Source organism: Chlorocebus sabaeus, chromosome 21, assembly GCF_047675955.1.
Source record: "Chlorocebus sabaeus isolate Y175 chromosome 21, mChlSab1.0.hap1, whole genome shotgun sequence".
Lineage (NCBI taxonomy): Eukaryota > Metazoa > Chordata > Mammalia > Primates > Cercopithecidae > Chlorocebus > Chlorocebus sabaeus.
Genome location: NC_132924.1, coordinates 67351119 through 67365317, shown reverse-complemented (window position 1 = coordinate 67365317; position 14199 = coordinate 67351119).

The following is a 14199-nucleotide window of genomic DNA, read 5'->3' as shown; positions in this document are numbered from 1 at the left end:
AGTTTCATATTAATAATAAAGAGTTAATAACCTTTTCTACTGTATTTATATTTGCAAAAACAATAGTGGGTAAAATCACCGACATCTTTGAATAATCAAGGCAATGGCAACAGTATATACCAGTAACTGAAACTGTTATTACTATGTACATACAGTTAAAAATAAAACATAAAATAAAAAGTCCAGTTCATACTTAAAAAGGACATGAACAGAGTAAAAAATACTAATTATTTATAATCTCCTCCCTTACAAAAATATATAATCTTTTTTTTTGTATTTTCTGTAATTACATGGTGAGTATGTATAAAACACTTGTGCTACATATACTACCATGGTTATTTCAAGGAAAATAACTTGTATGATATTTGAATTTTTAGCTGAGTCAATCAGTTATTCATGAAACCCATCATTTTAGTTGAAATAGTAACTGTCAAAGTATGGTTATTTGTACTTTAGTACTTGCCAAATAACTTCTGGAAAATGAACAACATAAGCCTGTCATATCAAGAAAAAGATTTGACGGTATTTGTTGCCAATAACAAAATTGGATCATGGAGTGAAAATTAAAATTTTATGTAACTTGTATTCACCACCATAACTTGAAAGTTTCCCAATTCTAAAAGATTTGTCTAATGAAAGCAGTGGCAATAGTAACAAAACTTATTGTTTGATATGCATTATGACATGTCAAACCCTGGAAAATCTGCGTACTCCAATGAACAAATATTTTCCAAATTATCAACTCATAATGTTGCAAAATCATGCTTTTAGCTAAACTGTACAATTAAATTGCAAGATAGACTGATGAATTTAATGTAACAGAGTATAAAGTGTTCATTGATAAGGCTTCATATTTCACATTAGCATCATCTTTTAAGATATTATCCACCACTTGTCAGATTTTAGTGTAGTGGCAAAAAGGAATATTTAGAGTTATCTGAAAAAGTTACTAAAACCATTCTTCTTTTTTCAATTACATAGCTGTATGAGCTTCAGTTTTCTTCATACACTCCAACCAAAATGACATGTAGCGAAATTTTGATAAGAAATACGAAAAAACAGCTGTCTTCTATTATGGCAGATATTACAAAAATACCATTCTTCTCATTGGATTCCTTCTGTTTTGGGAACTCAGTTATTTTAATAAAATATGATAACTTAATTAAATACAGGGCTTTCTGTTTTGTTTTGTTTTGTTTTGTGACAGGTCTGATCTCAGCTCACTGCACTGCAGCCTTGACCTCCTAGGCTCAAGGGATCTTCCCACCTCAGCCTCCCGAGTAGCTGGGACTACAGGCACGTGCCACCACGTCCAGCTAATTTTTTGTATTTTTGTAGATACAGGGTTTCACTATGTTAAAAATAATGGTCTTGAACCAGGTTTAGCTGGTCTCTAACTCGTGGGCTCAAGCTGTCCATTGTCCTCTGCCTCTTAAAGTGCTGGGATTGCAGTCATGAGTCACTATGCCCATACAAACTATAGGTATTTAAAAAATATTTCCATTTATATTAACAAGTAACAGTTTTTATTTTAAAATTAATTATTTGGAGTCAATTAATAAGTAGCCTTTTTTTCAGTTTCTAATATAGTGAATATTGATAGATATTTATATGAAAAAACAGTTTCGGAGACTATTAGTAATTTTTAAGTGAGAAAAAAGTTTGTGAGACCAAAATACTTAAGACTGTAGATAGACAAATAAATAGATATATTATGTTGGTGCAAAAGTAATTGCAGTTTTTGCCATTTTAAGACTAATAGCAAAAGCCGCAATTACTTTTGCACCAACTCAATATATAGAGTTACAAGTGCAGTTTTCAGGATCCAGTGAAGAGAGACCATGGGAGAAAAATAATGAATAACAATAAAGTTATGGAATATAGAATAAGAATGACTAAAGTATGTTTTAAAAGATTACTGAAAATAATTAAGAATGGATGTGAGAGAGAGAGTTGGCAATATTACAAAATATATCAGATAATATAAGGATCTTTCAGAGTTAAAAATGCATAAAATTCCAAATTCAGGAATTATAATGGATCTGTCAACACAAATATAAAGTAATTGATACTTAAGTCATATTGCAATTGAACACCAATATAATATCAAATATAAAGTGAATATTTAAAATTTTACCAAGAGAAAATTATTACAAAGGACCTACAAGATTGACGTCAGAATTCACAAAGCCAACAACGAAAGTCAAGGTATTTATACAAAATAAAATGCCATCTAAAGTTAGATATCCATCTAACTCACATTCAAGTATTAGAGTAAAATTAAGATACTTCTGGATAAAAAATATCATTTGACCCAGCATCCCATTACTGGGTATATACCCAAAGGAATATAAATTATTCTATTACAAAGATACATGCATGTGTATGTTCATTGCAGCACTATTCGCAATACCAAGGACGTGGAATTAACCCAAATTCCCATCAATGATAGACTAGATAATAAAGAAAATGTGGTACATATACATCAGGGAATACTATGCATCCATAAAAAAAGAACGAGATCATGTCCTTTGCAGGGATGCTGATGGAGCTGGAGGCCATTATCCTTAGCAAACTAATGCAGGAACAGAAAACCAAGTATAACATGTTATCACTTATAAGTGGAAGCTGAACAATGTGAACACATGGACTCAGGGGGTAAACAACAAACACTGGGGCCTATCAGGTGGTATGGAAGGGGGAGGGAGAGCATTAGGAGAAATAGTTAATGCATGTTGAGCTTAATACTTACGTACTGAGTTGATAGGTGCAGCAAACCACCATGGCACACGTTTACCTATATAACAAACCTGCATATCCTGCACAGGTACCCAGAACTACACATTTAAAAATAAAGAAAACAACAAAAAATTTAATTGAATTGATTTTCCACCTTTGTCAAAAATTAGTTGTTGTTGGCTGTATTTCTAGACTCTATTTTGTTCTATTTGTCTATGTGTCTATTTTTTGTCCACTATTACAACAACTGTATCTTTATAGTAAGTTTTAAAACCAGACAGCCAGAGTTCTCCAACGTTGTTCTTTTTTTTTCCAACTTGAATTGGCTAATCTACTTTACAAGGTTTAGAATTGTTGTTGAGATTGTTTTGAATCTACAGATCAAATTAAATCTGAAAATTCATTAGCCTACTATGTCTCCCTATTATTTAGGTCTTATTTGATATTCTCATTAATGTTTTGTAGTTTTCAGCAGACAAATTTTGCATGCGTTTTGATAGACTAAAAGTGTTTTCTTAGTAGTATGATAAAAGTAATATTTTAAAAATATCCAATTTTTAAGAATACTAATAAGAAACTCAATAAGCTGGGCATAGTGGCTCATGCCTGTAATCCCAGCACTTGGGGAGTCCAAGGCTGGTGGACCACCTGAGGTCAGGAGTTTGAGACCTGCCTGGCCAAGATGGTGAAACTCTGTCTCTACTAAAAATACAAAAATTAGCTAGGTGTGGTTGGGGGATGCCTGTAATCCCAGCTCCTCAGGAGGCTGAAGCTGGAGAATAGCTTGAACCTGGGAGGCAGAGATTGTATTGAGCCGAGTTCCAACCACTGCATCCAGGCTGGGTGACAAAGAGAGACTCTGTCTCAAAAATAAAATAAAATAAAATAACCCCATTTGATTATTTTATATTGAATGTGCATCCTATGCCCTTGCTTAACTCACATATTTATTTTAATAGCTTTTTAATAGATTTTTTCAGATTTTTTCCATTCGCTATTATATTGTCTGCAAATATAGACAGCTTATTTTTAAAATATGTATGCATTTTATACATTTTTTTTGCTCTGCTGAGTTTACTCCAAACTTCAGTACAATGTTAGATGAGATTATTAAAAGTGACTATCCCAATTGTGTTTTTTATTTTAGCCAGAAACTAATAGATTTTTTTCAGTAGGTATAATGTTGGCTTTAGGATTTTGGTAAGTGCTTCTTATCAGGTGAAGTTCCCTTAATAGATTTCTTAAAATTACAACCGGAAATTGAATTTTTAATATGTTTTCTGAATATGTTTCAAAGATCAGATGTACTTTCTTCTTTACTATGCTGCACAATAAAATGAGTTGACTGAATTTCAAATACTGATTCAACCTTTTATTCTTGGAATAAACCCAAATCGATTATTATGTTATGAGTACTTTTAATAATGCCATAATTTATTTGCTAATATTTTAGAATTATAATTTTACATATGTATATAATACATATTGGCTTATAATTTCTTTGTCTGGATTTGTTATGCATACTTCATAAAATGACTTGAGAAATATTTTCTATTTTTCTATTTTTTGAAAGAGTTTGTGTAGTAAATAACGAAGAACACAAAACAATCACAAGACAAACATCAAAATGGCGGGAGTAAATCCCTATTTTCCAGTAACAACATTGTATGTAAATGGACTAAACTTTTCAATAAAAAGACATAGAGTATTTGAATAGATTTTTTAAAAAGACCTATTTGTTGTCTACAAGAAACATACTTCACCTATAAAGACATACACAGGCTGAAGGTAAATTAATGGAAAAAGATACTTCATACCAATAAAAACCAAAAGAGAACAGGAGTAGTTATATGAGACAATACAGATTTCAAGACAAAAACTGTTAGAAGAGACAAAGAAGGTCATTATCTAATGATAAAGATGTCAGTGCAGCAAAATGATAAAGCAGTTGTAAATATATATGTATCCAACACTAGATCACCCACAAATATTACAGCTAAAGAGAGAGATAAACCTCAATATAAAAATAGTTGGAGACTCTAACACCTCACTTTCAGGATTGGACTGTTCCCTCAGATGGAAAATAAACAAAGAAACATCAGACATTTAATCTGCAGTATAGAAAAATGTGAACTAATATTTACAGAACATTCATACAAAGGCTGAAGAATATACATACTTCTCCTCATCACATGAATCATTCTCAAGGAGAGAAAATACGTTAGGTCACAAAACAGGTATTAAAACATTCAAAACCATTGAAATAATAAGGACATCAAACCACTCCATGAGAAAAATATCTAGCCAGGTGCAGCTACTCACGTCTGTAATACCAGCACTTTGGGAGGCTGAGGCAGGCAGGTTAGGGATTCAACACCAGCCTGGCCAACATGGTGAAACCCTGTATCTACTAAAAATACAAAATCAGTCAGGTGTGATGGTGCATGCCTGTAATCCCAGCTACTTAGGAAGTTGAGGCAAGAGAACAGCTTGAATCTGGGAGGCAGAGGTTGTAGTGAGCCGAGATCATGCCACTGCATTCCAACATGGGTGAGAGAGTGAGACTCTGTCAAAGGAAGAAAGGAAGAAAGAAAAGAAGGGAAGAAAGAAAAGAGAAAGAAAGAAAGAAAGAAAGAAAGAAAGAAAGAAAGAAAGAAAGAAAGAAAGAAAGAAAGAAAGAAAGAAAGAAAGAAGGAAGGAAGGAAGGAAGGAAGGAAGGAAGGAAGGAAGGAAGGAAAGAAAGAAAGAAAGAAAGAAAGAAAGAAAGAAAGAAAGAAAGAAAGAAAGAAAGAAAGAAAGAAAGAAAGAAAGAAGAAAGAAAGAAAGAAAGAAGGAAGGAAGGAAAGAAAGAAGGAAAGAAAGAAGGAAAGAAAGAAGGAAAGAAAGAAGGAAAGAAAGAAAGAAAGAAAGAAAGAAAGAAAGAAAGAAAGAAAGAAAGAAAGAAAGAAAGAAAGAAAGAAAGAAAGAAAGAAAGGAAGGAAGGAAGGAAGGAAGGAAAAAGAAAGAAAGAAAGAAAGAAAGAAAGAAAGAAAGAAAGAAAGAAAGAAAGAAAGAAAGAAAGAAAGAAAGAAAGAAAGAAAGAAAGAAAGAGGTCTAATAATCCAATAAAAGCTTGGGAAATATTTGAAAAGACATTTCTCTGAAGAAGACATATAGCTCATGAGATCTTTCTTTTCATCTTGACTTTAGATAACCTGGTGACTATGTGCCTAGAACTGGTAAATAAATTCAGCAAGGTTTCAGGATACAAAATTAATGCACACAATTCATTAGCTCTGCTAAAGACCAATGGCAGCCAAGCTGAGAATCACATCAAGAACTCAACCCCTTTTACAATAGCTGCAAATAATAGTAATAATAGTAATAATAACATACTTAGGAACATACCTAACCAAGGAAGTGAAAGACCTCTACATGGAAAACTATCAAACACTACTTAAGGAACTCATAGACAACACAAACAAATGGAAGCACATCCTATGTTCATGGATAGGCAGAATAAATATTATGAAAATGACCATACTGCCAAAACCTATCTAAGAATTCAAGGCAATACCCATGAATATACCACCATCATCCTTCAGAGAACTAGAAAAAGCAATTCTAAAACTCATATGGAACCAAAAAGGAGCCCACCTAGACAAAGCAAGATTAAGCAAAAGAACAAATCTGAAGGCATCACATTACCCAACTTTATACTATAAGACTGTAGTTACCAAAAAAAAAAAAAAAAAAAAATGGTACTATGGTACTTGTATAAAAATAGGCACATAGACCAATGGTCTTACAAATACTTACAGTCAGCTGCTCTTTGACAAAGCAAACAAAAACATACAGTGGATAAAGGACACTATTCACCAAATGGTGATGGAATAATTGGCAAGCCACACATAGAAGAATGAAACTGGATCCTCATCTCTCAATTTATACAAAGATCAACTCAGCATGGATCAATGACTTAAATCTAAGACCTGAAACATGTTCCAATGTTAGAAGATAACATTGGAAAACTCTTCTATATACTGACTTAGACAAAGACTTTATGACCCATAACCCAAAAGTAAATGCAACAAAAACAAAGATAAATAGATGGGACTTAATTAAACTTAGAGGCTTCTGCACAGCAATAGAAATAATCAGCCAACTAAAAAGACAACCCACAGAGTGGGAGAAAACTTTCACAATCTATATATCTGACAAAGGACTAATATCCAGAATCTACAAAGAACTCAAGCAAATCAACAACAAAAAAATCACATCAAAAAGTGGGTTAAGGACATGAATAGGAAATTCTGAAAATAATATGTACAAATGGCAAACAAACATATGGAAAAGTGCTCAACATTGCTAATTATCAGGGAAATGCAAATCAAAACCACAATGCAATACCACCTTACCAAAGCGATATCAAGAATGCCTATAATAAAAAAATTTTTAAAAGAACTAGAAGTAGTCACCACTAAATAACATCTCCACATAACAAAACACCATCTGTCCCCCCAAAGCCTATTGAAATAAAACTACTTTAAAAAATTTAATTTAATTTAATTTAAAAAATACAAATGGCAAACAGGCATATGAAAATATGCTCAACATCATTGATCATCAGATAAATGGAAATCAAAACTACAATATAGTATCTTCTCACCTCAGTTAAAATGGCTTTTATTCAATAACAAATGCAACAAAGATGTGAAGAAAAGGAAACTCTCATGCACTGTTGGAGGAAATGTAAATTGATACAATTACTATGGAGAACACTTGAAGGTCTATCAAAAACCTAAAATTAGGGTCACCCTACAATCTAGCAATCTCACTGCTGGGTATATGCTCGTAAGAATGGAAATCAGTGTATCGAAGAGATATCTGCACTGCCATGTATATTGTAGGACTGTTCCTAATAGTTAAGATTTGGAAGTAACCTAGGTGTCCATCCATAAATGAATGGATAGAGAAAATGTGTTACTTATACACAATGGAGTACTATTCAGTCATCAAACAAAATAATATCCTCTCATGTGCAACAACATGGATGGAATTGGAGGTAATTATGTTAAATGAAATAAGTCAGGAACAGAGAGAGAAACTTTTCATGTTCTCACTTACTTGGGAGATATAGAAATCAGTACAATTGAATTTACAAAGAGAGAGAGTAGAAGGAGGGTTATCAAAGACTGGGAAGAGTAGTGGAAGGGAAGTTGTGGGGACAATAGGGATGGTGAATGGATATTAAAAAAAAATGAGTTAGACAAGAAAAAAAGCAAATCAGAGCTGAACTGAACTGAAGAAGACTGAAACATAAAAATAATTCAAAAGATCAACAAATCCAGGAGGTGGATTTTTGAAAAACTTAATAAAATAGCTAGACTAATGAAGAAGAGAGAAAAGATTCAAATAAACATCAGAAACAGCAAGAGGGATATTAGCACTGACCCCACAGAAATACAAACAACCATCAGAGAATATTATAAACATCTCTATGCATGTAAAGTAGAAAATCTAGAAAAAAAATGGATAAATTCATGGACACATATATCCCCCGAGACTGAATCAGGAGGAAAATGAATTCCCGAACAGACCAATAATGAGCTCTGAAATTGAGGCAGTAATAAATAGCCTACCAGCCAAAAAAAAAAAAAAATTTTTTTTTAATTAAAAAGCCCAGGATTAGGTGGATTGACAGCTGAATTCCACCAGATATGCAAAAAAGAGCTTGTACCATTTCTCCTGAAACTATTCCAAAAAATTGAGGAGAAATAACTGCTCACTAACTCATTCTATGAGACCAGAATCATCTTGATACCAAAATCTGACAGAGATATAACAAAAGAAAAAGAAAAAAACAAAAACAAAACAAAACAAAAAAAACTTCAAGCCAATATCCTTAATCAATAAAAAAAAAAAAAAAAAATTCAACAAAATGCTGAAAAATTGAATCCAACAGAACATCAAAAAACTTATCCACTACAATCAAGTAGGCTTTATCCCTGAGATGCAAGGTTGTTTCAACATACGTTAATCAATAAATAGGATACATCATATAAATAGAACTAAAGATAAAAAACACGTGATTATCTCAATAGATGCAGAAAATGGTTTGAAAATGCAGCACCCCTTCATGATAAAAAACATTCAATAAACTAGGTATTGAAAGAGTATACCTCAAAATAATAAGAGGAATATATGACAGTCACTGCCAACATCTTACTGGATGGGCAAAACCTGGAAGTATTCCCCTTGAAAACTGGCACAAGACAAGTATGCCCTCTCTCACCACTCCTATTCAACAGAGCATTGAAGTCCTGGCCAGAGCAATTAGGCCAGAGAAAGAAATAAAGGGCATCCAAATAAGAAGAGAGTAAGTAAAACTATCTCTGTTTGCAAATGACATGATTCTTTATCTAAAAAATACTAATAGTCTCAGCCCAAAAGCTTTTATGCTGTTAAACAACTTCAGCAAAGTCTCAGGACAAAACAATCAATGTGCAAAAATCACTAGCATACCTGTACATCAACAACAGTCAAGTGAGAGTTAAATCAGGAATATAATCCCATTCATAATTGCCACAAAAATAATATAATACCTAGAAATACAGCTTACAAGAGAAGTGAAAGATCTTTACAAGGAGAATTACAAACCATTACTGAAATAAATCAGAGATGACACAAACAAATGAAAAAACATTTTATGCTCATGGATAGGAAGAAGCAGTGTCATTAAAATGACCATGCTGCCCAAAGCAATTTACAGATTCAGTGCTATGTCTATTAAACTACCATTGAGATTCTTCATAAATTTAGAAAGAAGTGTTTTAAAATTTAGATGGAATAAGAAAAGAGTCCAAATAGCCAAGGCAATCCAAAGCAAAAAGAACAAAGCTAGAGGCAACATGCTACCGGACTTCAAGCTATACTACAGGGCTACAGTAACCAAAACAGCATGGTACTGGTACAAAAACAGATATAGACCAATGGAACAGAATACAGAACTCCTAAATAAGTCCACACACCTACGACTATCTGATCTTCGACAAACCTGACAAAAACAAGCAATTGGTAAAGCATTCCCTATTCAGTAAGTGGTGCTGAAATAATTGGTTAGAAATATGCAGAAGATTCAAACTGGACCCCTTCCTTATGCCATGTAGAAAAATTAATTCAAAATAGATTAAAGGCTTAAATGCAAAACCCTAAATTATAAAAACCCCAGAAGACAACCTAGGCAACATCATTCAGGAAATAGTCATGAGCAAAGATTTCATGAAGAAGATTGCAAAAGCAATTGTAACAAAAGCAAAACTTGACAAATGGGATCTAATTATACAAAAGAGCTTCTGCACTGAAAAGGAAACTTTCAACAGAGTGAGCAGGCAACCTACAGAATGGGAGAAAAATTTTGCAAATTATGCTTCCCTAGGGTCTAATATTTAGCATCTATGTAGAACTTAAACAAATTTATAAGAACAAAAACAATCCCATTACAAAGAGGGCAGAGGACATGCACAGGCATTTCTCAAAAGGATACATACATGTAGCCAAGAATCATATGGAAAAAGCTCAACATCACCGATCATTAGAGAAATGCAAATCAAAATCGCGGTGTGATACCATCTCACACAAGGCCAAATGACTATTATCAAAAAGTCAGAAAATAACAGATGCTGGCAAGGTTGTGGATAACCAACACATGAAAAGAGAAACAAGAGTATTTTTATTTGTAAAATAGATAATTTTAGTAAAAGGAAAAAAAAGTTTGCATAGTACATGTATTATTTTTCCATGAAATATAAGTAATAAATACAATGAAGTTGTTAGTTTCCAAATATCTTGAGATTTAAAAATTGTATTTATTTTACTGATTTTTGGTTTAATTCTGCAGTATTCAGAGCACTTATATAATTTTGCTCATGTTATTCAAGTTTGTTTCATAGCCAAGAATACGATCTGTTTTGGCAAATGTTCCACGTGTGCGTACTCTTAAGTGCACATTGCTGGGTATGGATACTGTTAGTTGGTATTTTATATAAAGATAGGTTAATTAATGGTGTTGTTCAGATCAAGCATATCAGAAGTTAGCAAAGATTTTTTGAAGGAGCAGATAATAAGTATTTTGATCTCATAGATCATGTTGCCTCTATCACAACTACTCAACTCTGCTGTGGTAATGTGAAAGCCATCATCGACAACATGTGAATGAATAGATACACCTGTGATTCTATAAAACTTTATTTACAAAATCCAGTAGTTGTTCCATTGATCATAGTCTACCGACCACTGGTTTCAGACCCTTTTGGTTTCTGATTTGCTTGTTCTATTGATTATTGTATGGTGCATTGACATTCCCATCTATAATTGTGGACTTGTATTTCTTTTCTCAGTTCCATCAATGTTTGCCTTGTGATTTTTAAAGCTCTGTTCTTATGAGCATACACATTTTTAGATTATTATGTTTTCTTCCTGAATTGATGTTATCATTATGTAATACCTTTCTTTTATCTTTGAAAATGTTAACTTTTTTTTTTTTTTTTTTTTTTGAGACAGTCTCATTCGCCACCCAGGCTGGAATGTAGTATAGTGGTGCGATCTCGGCTCACTGCAACATCCGCCTGCTGGGTTCAAGTGATTCTCCTGCTTCAGCCTCTTGAGTAGCTGGGATTACAGGCACCCGCCACCATGACCAGTTAATTTTTGTATTATTTTTTTTAGTAGAGACGGGGTTTCACCACATTGGTCAGGCTGGTCTTGAAGTCCTGACCTCAGGTGATCTGCCTGCCTCTGCCTCCCAAAGTGTTGGGATTACAGGCATGAGCCACCACACCTGGCCGAACTGTTCATTTTTTATGTCCACTTTGTTAGCAAATATAGAAAGTTAAACTGTATTTTCATCAGTATCTTCATATCTTTTTTTTTTATCTTTCTGCTTTAAACTTACTTCATACTTCTCAAACACCTGAGATTTTGCATATGCTAATGCACATCCTTATTTCTGCATGATATCTCAGTTTACCACAGATGAAAATCCTAGCAAATGCTATGTTAATGGATTCCAGGGACTATCAATCATACACTCACCATCAGTGATGAGATCCCCTAATTCAGTCAATGATTGACTATCCCTATACAAAATTTCCAAAGCAAGAAAAATCTGTGGGAACACATGGATTTGTAAGTAAAGGTAACTCCCATTAAACTAAGGTGATGTGTCCAGAAAAGGGGAATGTTGTGAGTTTTTAGCAGCCTATGTTTGTAGCAGCTGGAGGAAGGATGCCCTGGTTTGCTAAAGGAAATCTGAAGGGAACACAACAGTCTCTGCTCTAAAGGGAAAGCACAAAACCAGGATCACTCAATATCATTTGAATGATTTTGTTAGCCTGTTCTACTTCCCTAAGACTTTGTTCACTACTACCAACATCATGTCCTTTTGTATATGAAATAAAAATTCTTTATATCTCCATTTAATGATCATATTTCACATTGAATATCCTACAAATAAAATGAATTTCTCCTAACACGCTTGTCAAATACATTGAACATGTTTTTATTTGTGCATATGGCTTTGCCCTTTGGTTGATAGTCCTTCCTTGCGTGATTTTTAGTATTTTTTTTTGAATTTTACATATGAGCTCAATCTAGTTTTGATAGAAAGTAAAATACACATTCAGAAGCCTTTCCTTTACACACAAATTTACAGTGAAATGTCTCTCTTATGTTTGGCAATAATTCTACCAGAACTATTCATTTAGACCTTATCATGTAATGGTGTGTATTACTACTTACCCTTTTTTGAGTATATTTTTCCACACAATTAGACTAAGTTTCTTGAAACAAGGGGACTATAAAGTATGCCTCTTTTGATTCTTCTCAGAATTAAAGGAAGTGTTTCATCTAAGAGGGCATTGTGTAACGGTCTCAAAGAGAGAAGCCAAATATATTTAAGTTGTGCCCCAAGAATATTGCACAATCCCTGGCACATAGAAACCTTCACTGTAGCAAAGACTTGAAACCAACCCAAATGGCCATCAATAATAGACTGGATAAAGAAAATGTGGCACATATACACCATGGAATACTATGCAGCCATAAAGAAGGATGAGTTGAAGTCCTTTGCAGGGACATGGATGAAGCTGGAAACCATCATTCTCAGCAAAATATCTCAAGGACAGAAAATCAAACACTGCACATTCTCACTCGTAAGTGGGAGTGGAACAATGAGAACACATGGACACTGGGAGGGGAACATCACATACTGGGACCTTGGGGGGTCAAGGGCTGGGGGAGGGATAGTGTTAGGAGAAATATGTAATGTAAATGACAAGTTGATGGGTTCTGCAAACCAACGTGTCACACGTATACCTATGTAACAAACCTGCATATTGTGCACACCTGTACCCTAGAACTTAAAGTATAATAAAAAATAGAAAAATAAATTAAGACAATTTATTTCTGCTGGTAAGTGCATATCCTGGCATATCTGTCTGTCTGTGTGTTTGTGGGTGTTTATACAAATACACAAATCTAATAACTTGATTTAAGAAAAGGGAATATTATCTGAAATGGCAGGGTTTTTTTTTTTTTTTTTGTAAACTGCATTAGTCTGTTTTTAATTACTATGTGAAAATTGGTTAGTTTATTCCATTTATAACCCACATAGCGATGAGCATTCTTGAATTTATTTCTCAATTTATTAAAACCACAGACCTACAGATGAGTTTGAATCAAATCCAAAATGTATAGTTACTTAAAAGCACATGGGAACAGGCTGCAGATTGGGAGGAATTCTATATTCTATAACCACAGGCACATGACAGCTAGAAATTCGGAAAACAATTTGAATGGAAAGAATTGAGCCATATCTTTGTTAGAAATGAATTTACTGACTTGTTTATGAAATAACCATTGAGCTAAGTTTCTTAAGAAAATACTGATGAATGTAAACCAGTTTCATTTATTTATTTTGTGTACATGTTTACAAGCCCTTAGGGTTCTACATTATAGTCAGAATAATAAGTGTGTTTTTGTAAGACTATACAAGAGTAAAAGAAACTGAGCTAGTATTGCCAACATAGCCAAAAGAGGAAGTATCTAAAATCTAATGAGAATATCCTTCCATTTCTGAGAAGTTTTGCAGAACAGTTTTGCAAACCTAGGAGATTTGGACAACCTAAGGAAAACAAACATTTGAGTGCTTATTCAGACTGACTCTGTCAAAATGTACCCATTATTAAAAGACAAATTTTCTCTGGTGGGCTAGATAATTTCTCTTTTTGACAAATGAATTACCACAAGGGAAGCCTGTCAACTCTACTATGTGTCCTTCTTTCTCTTTCATTTGACTTCTAGTCATTTCGAAGCCATTTGCATTTGGTCTCTACTACTTTGACTTTGACGTTTTTCTCATTTTTTTTTCCCTCATCTTAGTTATCTGATTACCTGCTTAGATACCTTTTAAATTGCCCTTTC